Here is a 12,554-nt window from a genome sequence, read left to right as displayed (position 1 = left end):
ATTTTGTTCAGTTGAAACAGGCGCAGTGTTTGTACATGTTTTTCCTGCAAAGTGTGGAGCCCTGTATGTTAATGTGAGTAGCTTCCAGTGTGTGCAAGTGTGCCACAGTGCAAACCTGACTGTCAATTCAAAAATAGTTGTCAATGTAGTTCTTTGCACACTCAGGGCTATTTAGCACAACACAAAGTCACATCTAATATTGGACACTGTTGTGAGTTTTGCAAGTGTAGGTTGGTTAAGTATGGATAGTACCTTGTTTGTTTCAAGCATCCAAAGGTAGATGCTATTCAAAGAGGTGACCAAACACGTGGATGAAGGTAGAGCAGTGGATGTGGTACACATGGATTTAAGCAAGGCGTTTGATAAGGTTCCCCATGATAGGCTCATGCAGAAAGTAAGGAGGCATCGGATAGGGGGAAATGTGGCAGATTGGATTCAGAATTGGCTGACCCTTAGAAGACAAAGGGTGGTAGTAGACGGAAAATATTCAACATGGTGCTCAGTTACGAGTGGTGTACCACAAGGATCTGTTCTGGGTCCTCTTCTATTTGTGATTTCCCTTTTAACTTTTGTATTTTTCAGTGTGAATTATCCTGATGACTCCAAGATGAAAAGCTTTGAAAAAATGTGTCCATCATTGGTAGACATGTGGTCAGCTGCCTGGGCGCTGAGCTCTGGATTTCCCTCTCTGAACGTCTCCAGCTCTTTCCTTCTTCAAGCTTCCTTTTGAATCCAGGCTGTTAATTATTAACCTTAATATTGATTTACGTTGCTTGGTGTCACATTTTGTTTTAGAAGTCTCTTGTAAAGTGCCTTCGGACTTCTTTATGAAATTAAATACAAGCAACTGTTAATGTAATCTGGACAGTGTCTACTGGACCATAAAGCCACCATTGTGTGGGATGTAAGTGCGTTATAGAGTCATGGTGTTGTACAACACGCACCCTTCAGTCCAACTCGTCCATGCCGACCAGATATTCTAAATTAATCTAGCCCCACTTGCCAGCATTTGGCCCATGTACCTCTAAACCCTTCCTATCCATGTCCCCATCCAGATGCCTTTTAAATGTTGTAATTGTAGCAGCCTCCTCCACTTCCTCTGGCAACTCATTCCTTACACACACCACCCTCTGTGTGAAAAAGTTGCCCCTCAGGTCCATTTTAAATCTTTTCCCCTCTCGCTTTAAATCTATGCCCTTTAGTTTTGGACTCCCCTACCTCCAGGATGGTATGTTGCCTCCCTGGTGCGAGGGTCCAGATTGTCTCTGAGCAGCTGTAGGACTTTGTGGAGAGGGAAGTTGAACAGCCAGCAGTCATGGTGCATATAGGCACCAGTGAGATGGATTAAAAACAGGATGAGGTCCTACAAGCTGAAATTAGGGAGTTAAGAGTTAAATTAGAAAGTAGAACCTGAAAGGTAGTATTCTCAGGATTGCTATCAGTGCCATGTGCTAGTCAGAGTAGGAATGGCGGGATAGCTAAATGAATATGTGCCTTGAGGGATGGTGCAGGTGGGCGGGATTCAAATCCCTGGGAGATTGGAACCGGTTTTGGGGGAGATGGGAGCAGTACAAATCTGACAGTGTGTACCCAGGTAGGATTGGAGCCAATGTCCTAGAGGGAGTGTTTGCTTGTACTGTTGGGGAGAGTTTAAACCAATATGGCAGGAGAAGGGGAACTAATGTAGAAAATCAGAGGGAAGTAAAGTGAGGACAGAAACAAAAGGTAGTAAAGGAAAAAGTGAAAGTGGAAGGCAGAGAAAATAAAGACAAAAATCAAGGGCTGCATTACACCATGGTTATAAGAAGGCAATAAATGTCAAAAAGAAAACGAGCCTCAAGGCTCTGTGTCTCAGTGGGAGAAGCATTTGTAATAAGGTGTATTGAATTAACTGCGCAGACAGTTATTAATGGATATGATATAACTGAGACCTGACTCCAGGGTGACCAAGGATGGGAACTCGACATCCAGCCGTATTCAATTTTCTGAAAAGATAGATGGAAAGGAAAGGGAGGTGGGATAGTGTTGCTGGTTAAGGAGGAGTTTAACACAGTAGTAAAGGAGGACATCAGCCTCGACGATGTGGGATCTGTTTGGGTGGAGCTGTGGAACACCAAAGGGGAAAAAAGGCGTTAGTGGGAGTTGTGTACAAACCACCAAACAGTAGTTGAGGATTGCATCAAACAGGAAATTAGAGATGCGTGCTGTAAAGGTACAACAGTTATTATGGGTGACCTAAATCTGCATATTGATTGGACCAAGTTGGCCAAGGATGCTTAAGGTTTTGACAGTGGACAGGCAATGTCAGACATTTAAAGAGCCCATGGATGAACTTCAACAATTGTACATCCCTGTGTGGTGTAAGAGTGAAACAGAGATTGTGGTGGCTAACAAGGGAAATCAGGGATAGTGTTAAAGCCAAAGAGGGGTCATATAAATTGGCCAGAAAAAGCAGCAAACTTAAGGACTGGGAGAAATTTAAAATTCAGCAGAGGAGGGCAAACGGTTTAATTCAGAAAGGTAAAATAGTATATGTGAGTAAGTTTGCAGAAAACATAAAAACAGACTGCAAAAGCTTCTATAGATGCGTGAAAAGAAAAAGACTGGTGAAGACAAATGTCGGTCCTTTATAGTTAGTATGAGGTGAATTCATAATGGACAACAAAGGGATGACAGACCAGTTGAACAAGACTTTGGGTCTATCTTCACTAAGGAAGACATGAATAACCTCCCAGAAATGCTATAGATCAGAGGATCAAGCATGAAGGAGGAACTGAAGGAACTCCTTATTAATCAGGAAATGGTACTGGGGAAATTGATGGGATTAAAACCCAATAAGTCCCCAGGGCCTGATGCTCTGCATCCCAGAGTACTTAAGGAAGTGGCTCTAGAAATAGTGGATGCATTGGTGATCATTTTCCAGCATTCTGTAGAGTCTGGAAAAGTTCCAATAGACTGGAGGGTAACTAATGTAACCCCTCTTTTTAAAAAAAGAAGGGAGAGAGAAAAAGGGGAATTGTAGGCTGGTTAGCCTGACATAGGTGTTGGGGAAAATGCTGGAATCAATTATGAAGGATGTAATAACTGAGCATTTGGAAAGCGGTGACATAATTGGTCTAGGTCAGCATGGATTCACTAAAGAGAAATTATGCTTAGTAAATCTTCTGGAATTTTTTGAAGATGTGACCAGTAGAGTGGACAAGAGTGAATCCGTGGATGTTGTGTATCTGAACTTTCAAAAGGTTTTTGAGAAGGTTCCACACAAGAGATTAGTAAGGAAAATTAAAGCTTATAGTATTGGAGGTAATATATTGACATGGATAGAGAACTGGTTGGCAGACAGGAAGCAGAGAGTTGGAATAAATGGGTCCTTTTCAGAACAACAGGCAGTGACAAGTGGGGTGCCGCAGGGTTCAGTGCTGGGCCGTCCGCTGTTCACAATATACATTAACGATTTGAATGAAGGAATTGAATGCGCAATCTCCAAATTTGCAGATGACACTAAGCTGAGTGGCAGTATGTGCTGTGAGGAGAATGCTAAGAGGCCGCAGGGTGACTTGGACAGACTGGCTGAGTGGGCAAATATTTGGCAAATGCAACGTAATGTGGATAAATGTGAGGTTATCCACTTTGGTCACAAAAACAGGAAGGCAGATTATCTGAAAGATTGGAGTTTAGGAAAAGGTGAGGTGCAATGAGACCTGGGTTTTGTGGTGGAATAGTTGCTGAAGGTTGGCTTGCAGGTGCAGCAGATGGTGAGGAAAGCTGATGGCATGCTGGCCTTCATAGCGAGGCCATTTGAGTGTAGGAGTAGGGATGTCTTGCTGCAGTTTTCCAGGGCCTTGGTGAGGCCACACCTTGCGTATTGTGTGCAGTTTTGGTCTCCTGGTCTGAGGAAGGACATTCTTGCTACTGAGGGAATCCAGTGAAGGTTCACCAGACTGATTCCTGGGATGGCAGGACTGACTTGGGGAAAGACTGGATTGACTGGGCTTATACTCACTGGAATTTAGAAGAATGAGGCGGGTGGAATCTCAGAAACATATAAAATCCTGATGGGACTCGGCACACTAGATGCGGGAAGAATGTTCCCAATGTTGGGTAAGTCCAGAACTAGGGTTCACAGTCTAAGAATGAGGGGTAAGAAATTCAGGGCTGCGATGAGGAAGACTTCTTCACTGAGAGTTGTGAAGCTGTGGAATTCACTCCCACAGAAAACTGTTGGGCCCAGTTCATTAGATATATTTGAGAGAGCGCTGGATGTGGCCCTTGTGGCTAAAGGGACCAAGGGGTACGGAGAGAAAGCGGGAGTGGGATACTGAGATTGCATTATCAGCCATGATCATATTGAATGGCCTACTCTTGCACGTATTTTCTGTGTTTCTATACTCAATGCACTGACCAATAAAGGCAAGCGCACCAAACCACCTACTGATCCTTCCTTCCAGCTACCAACTGGATTCACCCCTCCCTTCAACCAACCAGATTGTACCTACTACTGGTGCCCACCTATCACCACCATTCTGCTACTGCCCTCCCCCTTTATCTGCAGCTCCCACTACCCCCCACATCCAGCCCTGAAGAAGGGTAATACCCGAAACGTTGACTTCTCCTTTCCTCCAGATGCTGCATGGATTGCTGTGCTCTTCTAGCCTCCTGCTTGTTTTCCTTGGATTCCAGCATCTGCAGTTTTTTTGTCTCTAACCAAGCATACCAAATGCCTTCTTCACTACCCTGTCAACTTGCAACCCCACTTTTAAGGAACTATGAACCTGCACTCCGAGGTCTCTGTTTGGCAACACACCTCAGGACCCTACCTTTAAGTGTATAAGTCCTGCCTTACCAAAATGCAGCACCTCACATTTATCTAGTCACTCCTTAGATGGAGAGAGACAAATCTAAAACCACAGCCACTGTTTTCTATGGGTGTAATAGAAGAATTCTGTTTTTCTTTGAAGGTACAGACACTGTGCTGTGAAGAATGTTCCATTTAAAGATACAAACCCTGTTGCTTTTTTAGGGGAAAGCTCTTTTCGTTCCTCACTCCATCTACAGCTAAAAATAGAAAATGCTGGAAATGTAGGTCAAGGAGCATGTGGTTAGAGAAATGGGAATAATATTTCAGGTTGATGGCCTTTCATTAGAATTCCTGGGCACAGTGACAGGTCATTCACCTTGAATATTCATTTTCTTTCCACAATTGCTACCTGATCAGCTGAATATTTTCTGCACCTGCAGTCTTTGTCTCAGATCTCCAGCCTCCACACTGTTTTGCTTTCTCCCTCTAACTTTTCCCAGGATTGTTCTTCACAGGATACCATCAATGATGTGCTGCAGCTGAGTGAGAGGAGAGGTCTGTCATGTTTGTTACATGGTAACCTCCCACCCTTCGTCAGTTTTTCTTGTAGGTAGAGGGGACAATGCTATATGTATCCCAGAAAGTACATTAAGCACAGTGATTACTATTATGAAGTTAAGCACAGCAGCCATTCTATAACAGCAACATGAAATGAATGGTGGATTAAGTTGTGTAATCTGTAGGAGCTGGGAAGTCATGTTGAGGTTGTACAGGATGTTGGTGAGGCCTCTTCTGGAGTACTGTGTGCAGTTCTGGTCACTCTGTTTATAGGAAGGATATTTTTAAATTGGAGAGGTTTCAGAAAAGATTTACCAGGATGTTGCCAGGAATGGAAGGTTTGAATTATAAAAATAGACTGGAAACCCTTGGACATTTTTCACTGAAGCATAGGAGATTGAGGAGTGACCTTATTGAGGTTTATAAAATCATGAGGCGCACAGATAAGGCGAATGACAAAAGTCTTTTCCCTCATTTGGGGAGTTCAAAACTAGGCGGTATATTTTTAAAGTGAGAGGAGAGAGATATAAAAAAGACATGACGGATAACTTTTTTACACAGAGTGATTTGAGTGTCGACTGATCCGCCAGAGAAAGTGATGGATGCAGGTGCAGTTACAACATTTAAAAGACATTTGGATAAGTTCATGAATAGGAAATGTTTGGAGGGATGTGGACAAAGCACAGGCAGGTGGGACTAGTTTAATTTGAGAACATGGTCAGTGTGGACTAGTTGGACCGGAGGGTCTGTTTCCATGCTGCGTGATTCTATGACTCTAACAATGTTGGCCATAGCTCTGAAAGAAAGAGACCATTTGGCTAATCAATTCTGCATCAATGATTTTTCTCCTGGTCTAATAACAGTCTTCTGTTCACTCTATATTCCCATTTTCTAGCAACTGGTTTATGTCTGAAATGATTTGTGAATTCTGCCTCCTTGGTAGGAGTTCTGCCCCCTCAAATTTGAAAACTGGATGTTCCCAAATCATTCCTGACTTCCTGTTTGATATAAGCTCTTAGATTTTGAGAGAGATTTACACATTCTGACCACCCTCTGTGCAGTCAGTTTTTTTGAGCTCTACTGCAGTTTTTTTGGAATTTGTGCCATCTCACCAACTAGTAGAAATCATCATTTCCTTTGTCATTACTTTGAAGAACCTTGTCAGTTCACTCCTCTCAATTCCAGTGTAAAAGTATTCTCATTTCTCTTTTCCTGATTTGAGAATCTCTGCCATCTTTCTCCATTACTTTTATAATAATCCTATAGTAGCATGGTAGAGTAGTACACAACACTCATAACTGAGATTCTCAACAATTTTAAGAATTATTCGTGGTTCATTGAATTCTGCCAAGAGGTATTTAACTTACTGACTTGCATGTGAGACCTTGAGTTAACCTCTCACCTGAAGAGCAGCTAGCAATTGAGGAAAAGCAAACTTGTTTTAAAAATGCATGACTGGCAACACCTTTTATGTGAGTTAAGGTTATTTTTTGCAAAAATGAAGAGAGGAGAAACCTTTGAGGAGAAGGCAGGATACATCATTCCCTCAAGATAAAAGGTACCAGTGATCATTGTTCAAAATTTTTAAATACCCAACCTGTTCCAATTTTAACATGAGAGAGAAACTCCGAAGGACAATTTATCTTGGGATTGTCCACGTATAGTAGGAAGAACAGATCCACAACAGTGTCCAGCCAATTACACAACAAATATTCTGGCATCCTTAATTAATTATTACTGTGAAATTTATTTTCTGAACCTTTTCAATGAAACTGTGCGTGTTCAATATGGTAAATATTTTAAAAAGTTGGAATGCTCTGCAGGAACAAAGCAGTTAGTCCTTTTCCCTGTCCTTACCCTATAGCCCTGCCAGTCTTTTCTCCTCAAGACGCATTCCATTCCCTTTTGAAAGCCACAGTTGTCTATGACTCCTCTGCTGTCTCAGTTCGTGAGTTCTGGCTCCTAACCAGCAGCTGAGTTTAAAACTAAAAGTCTTAATGTTGCCACTGGTTCTTTTTTCATTGACTTCTATTTGGTGCAGCTCGATCACAGTGCAATTGGAAACATGATTTTGAATATCTCTGTCAAATCTCCCGACAGTGTTATTTTCTTCAAGGAGAATGACCCAAGCTATGCATGTAACTGAAGTTCCTCATCCCTGGAGCCATTCTCATAAATCTGTCCTACACCTTCTCTACTGTCTTCCCATCCTTCCTAAAATGTGATGCCCAGAATCAGGCACAGCACTTCAATTGAGGTCAAGCTAGTTCTTTTATATAGAGTCACCATAGCTTCCTTGTTTTTGTACACCTATTTATAAACCCCAGGATCCCATATGCTTATTTAACCACTATCTCAACCTGCTTTGCTGACCTTAGTTATTTGTGTACACATTCCACCAAAGTTTTTATTTTCCTGCACCCCTTTTACGGTTGTTCCCTTTAGTTTATGTCTCTCCTTGATATTCCTATCAAAAATTGTTCTTGTTTTGCATTTTCTGCATTAAATTTCATCTGCCGTGTGCCCATCCATTTCACCAGCCTCTTGAAGTTTATCACGAACTTCCACCACTTTGCTGACAAATCTGTTATGTGACACTTTATCAAATGGCCTTTGGAAATTCAAATACACCATATCAACCACGTTGCCCTCCTCATCCTCTCTGTAACTTTACTCAAAAAGCTTCATGACTTTAGTTAACATAGTTAGGCTTTAATAAATCTATGCTGCCTTTCCTTAATTATCCCTTACTTGTTCAACTAATTTAATGTTCTGCTGGATTATTATTTCTAAACATTTTTCCATCACTGAAACCAAACTGACTAGGCTATAAAACCACATTTTCTAATAGCTTCTCTTTATTAATTTATATCCGAAACAGTGCCTGAACATCTTTTTCAACTCATATGCAACTTTTGTTCTGTTTCACCATGCTGTCTCTGTCTTTCATCATCCAGGAAGCTCTAATTTTGTCTATCCTACCTTTCACCCTCTTGAGGATGTATCTCAACCACACCCAAGCTGTCCCATTTTTAAGGACAGCCATTGTTTCACCTGCCAGTCTTTGATTCCACTTTCACTGGGAGAGATCTGTTCTAATTCTACGAAAATGAACCCTTCCTCTATGAAATACTTTGCTCCATCTCTTTTTTTCATTGCTAACATAAACCTTATACCGTACAAATATATGAGCTCGGAGCAGGAATGCAAGAAGCTCTTCAATAAGGTCATGGCAGATCTGATTATATCCTCAAGTCAACATTCCCACTTACCTGTCATAACCTTTCACTCCATTGCTATACAAAAAGGCTCTGCTTTAAAAATATTTAAGGACTGTGCTCCCATCACCTTTGCAGAAAGTGCTCCAAAGACTCATGACCCTCGGAGAGACAGAAACTCACCTCAGCTCTGTGATAAATGAGCAACCCTTGATTTTTAAACTGTAAAAGACACTGTCACTGTTGCCTCAATGTTCCCCCACTGACAGTGGTCAGCTTGTCCTACTTCATTCTGCAGACCCAGAGCCAGAAATGCCTCCCTCCCTTGGAGGGCCATGTAGTATATTTAAAGTTGTATATTTGCAGCCCTGCCCAGAAACAGATTCCCTCACAGCACCCATTGCTCCATGATGACACTGACACTTGGAAGGCTCATTGGGAGCCTGGGAACTGAATGTCGGCATAGCTGCTTCAGATTCAAGTTCAGATTCAGGTTTATCACAATTGAGAACTCTACCCCGGTCAAAACAAATACAGTTTCAGTAAAAAAAATTCTGGAAAGTGATTTGAATGGGGAAATTGTTTTGTTCCTCCCTAACACAGGGAGACTGGCTAATGTTAGTGCCTGAAGCAGTTGAAATCATCTGTGGTAAACTGGAATTCTCAGGGCCCCATATACCTTTGTGCTACACAAGTTGCAATCGATGACCTAGGCCATAGATAGTGGAGAGGATTTCTGGTGTGATCCCAATAAACTATAAGGAATGAGTAGCCAAGCGGCTTCTAGAGTATTATTTCTGTAGATGCCTTTTTAAAGTTATTTTTCTGTAGAAGTTGAATGCTTAGATGCTTTCCAGTGGAGAAGACGGATCAACGTTGGAAAGAGTGGGTAGTAGACTATAGGGCCCTATGAGCCTGTTCTGGTATTCCATGTAACCATGGCTAAACTTGTGCCCACTCACCACTGACTGAGTGACATGGTTTTTAGTCTCTGGCGCTGGCAGTGTCAGAGTGGACAGTATCAGGAGGGCAGTGGGAATTATTCCTTTTCACCCGGTTAGCCATTTTTACTCGTGGGCCTTTTCCTCCCTTCACCTGGCAGAGCCTAGATCAGGAAATGTGACAAAAAGCAGTGTTCTGGCATAATGCCAGGGCACAGTGCTGCCTGAGCAAAGAGCATTTAACTGGTGATGAATAATTCCTAACTCTAACCATGTGTGCAGGATCATACAGCTGGTTTGAGGATGCACACATAGATTGTGTTGGCTGGCTGCAAATTCAGCTACAGTTCAGACTAAGGGTTCTGTTGTTCACTTGTAATCAGTACATTTAAAATAAAACTCAATTCTGGATTGATGAAAATCTCCACACGTAGTTTCTAACATTTTCCCCATTGATCACATCTTTTCCTCGTCCTCCCCCTGCTCCAGCTGTGGCAGGCCTGGGTTACACATTTTTCCACTTCTCATCAGTGACTGTTTCCATGACTCTTTGGCAGGAAGTGTGAATTGAGTGATGCTAGCCAGATGTATGAATCCGTCTCCCTCTCTCCTCCCTACACCCCCCACCCCAAAAATAACCATGCTTCCCAAAAAGGGAACCCCTTACTTCAACACAGCACTCCATCTAGTGGCTGAGATGAGAACTGATGGTTTACCCTAAATCATGACAGGTGTCACTTGCATTAAAATGCACAGCCTGACATAATCTGGATGTGAACCTCAAGCACTTTCTAGCTATGTTTAGTTAAAATGCATGATCTTACTTCAACTTCACAGTCTCCATTAAGGTTCACATTCTCCACTAAAGGCTAATGTTTTCCTTTCAAATTGCATCCCTCATTCACAGAAGGTCATACTCCCACTAGGATAGTGTTCCTGAAGGTGCTAACTCTTGCTGGGATACAGTTCCGGCTGACTGTCACTGGGATACAGTTCCTGAAGGTGCTAACTCTCGCTGGGATATAGTTCCCAAAGGTGCTGACTCTCACTGGGATGCAGTTCCTAAAGGGGCTGACACTCACTGGGTACAGTTTCTGCTATGTCCAAACCATTCTGTGAAGTTAATACCAGTACTGTCATCGAGAGTAACCAGAACAATGCCTCTCGCATTGTGAAATGGCCTAAATTGTTTCACAGAACATTATCAAATAAAATTTGATCCAAGCCACAATTTTAGGTCCGATGACTAAAAACAAATCAAAGAGCTATATTTTGAGGGGGCTGTTTGGTTGTGAGGTTGGAGTGGCTGCAGAGATAAGGAGTAACATAGCCTTGTAATAATATTTTAAAGCAGTTACTCTCAACTACTTGAAGCTTACCAGTGCGAACATGAAATAACTTAAAGACCAAAATGCTGCAAATAATTGAAAAATGAAATGTAAACAAAATGCTGGCACATATGTGGAGAGAGAAAGATTCTGACTATCCACTCCTGTCATTTTGTAAAATGTGAAACTCTTTATATAAGCAGTTATGGTTATTCATTTGAAGAATAAGCACTGAAACCAGAGTGACTATTGCTGGTGAATTTTGGTGTGAATTTATAGGTTTTTAACTGGCTGGGTCATCTTAAAATGAGTCAATCAAATACAACCTTCTCAGTAAAGGTTTGTGAGAATTGAGTCATGCGGTCTCAGACACACCAGAGATTAATCAGTCAAAATTCACAATTGGATGAGAAACAGTATTTTGAGGGAAGTTAAGCAAGGGTAGTGAGGTAGGATGAAAAGCAGTCCTTTCATGACCTCAGGATGTTCCAAGATGATTTACAGTCGGTGTAATCACTGTGTTGGAATGTAGGGAATTGTGAAAATCTGTTTGTGAATAGCAAGGTCTGACAGCCACAGTGAGATCACATGCCCAATACAGCAACTTAGAGTGGAGTGGATTGACCAGGATATTTACTACTTATTTAAATATTGCCTTGGCATCTTGTGGCTGAAAAGGCATATGAGACTTTCTTAAGGCCTCATCTGGAAGAAAGTACCTCTGACAGTGTAGCACTCCCTCAATAATGGGAATGCCAGCTGGGATTTTGGGCTCAAGTCTCTGAAATGGGGCATGAACCCACATACTGCTATCTCAGATGAAAATGCTACCCACTAATTGAAGAACGATAACAGACTGAAAAGGTAGGGCTGTCTTGGCTGACAAAATAGCAAAACTGGCTAGGTAAGTTGAATGGCCAAATCCTGCTGTTGCTAATTATAGTGACTCTTGTCGAACTAAATAGTGTTGCACCGTAGTATTTTCAGAATGGGCAGCCCCTTTAAAAATGCTCTTGTGCAGCACCTCCAATGAATTATTGACAAGGGAATTAGATACTTTATTATTTTGAACGCATTAGAACGAGCAAACTTGAACAACATTTCAAAACATTGAAACTGCAAACAACAGCGTGCCAAAGGAGACCACAAAGTGAATGGGTACAGTGGAGTGTGATATATAGTACGTATGCAGTCCAAGAATTTCAAACACTGCAACATTGAGAACTAAGTAGCATTTCAAAGGACACTTCCCTTTTAAAGAGTCCACTATGTCTGCTAAAGTATGACCAGGATTCTTAGTGCCAAGCAGCAGTGAAATAAATTGACAGAAACTTCCATTCCTAGTCTCCTACCACAGAATGATGACAAAAATTAGATTAGAGGAATAACGCTAATCTGACATTAATAGCTGCAGGCAGTCACAAGGTTACAATCGTGACTTAAAGCTGAAGACAGTGATTGTACTTGGAGACAGTATTCTCGTGTCATAGACGGCTTCTTCTTAAGATACTTCAGCAGAACCCATGCCTTACCAGGCTGCCAGCCAGAGGTTAACTTGTTATTAAATAAATAGCTTAATGTCCTCTTTTTCTGAACGTGCTGACTCTCACTGGGATACAGTTCCTGAGGGCGCTGACTCTTGCTGGGATACAGTTCCTGAAGGGGCTGACCCTCACTGGGATACAGTTCCTGAAGGTGCTGACCCTCACTG

General features: G+C 41.9%; 1 protein-coding gene across 1 annotated transcript in view; it reads left to right on the top strand.

Moving 5' to 3' along the window:
- smg6 (SMG6 nonsense mediated mRNA decay factor) overlaps positions 1–12,554 on the top strand; it is a 340,627-nt gene that overhangs the window by 275,273 nt on the left and 52,800 nt on the right.

This window comes from Rhincodon typus, chromosome 26 (assembly GCF_021869965.1).
Source record: "Rhincodon typus isolate 14 chromosome 26, sRhiTyp1.1, whole genome shotgun sequence".
Classification (NCBI taxonomy): domain Eukaryota; kingdom Metazoa; phylum Chordata; class Chondrichthyes; order Orectolobiformes; family Rhincodontidae; genus Rhincodon; species Rhincodon typus.
This window is presented reverse-complemented; position numbering and strand designations above follow the sequence as displayed.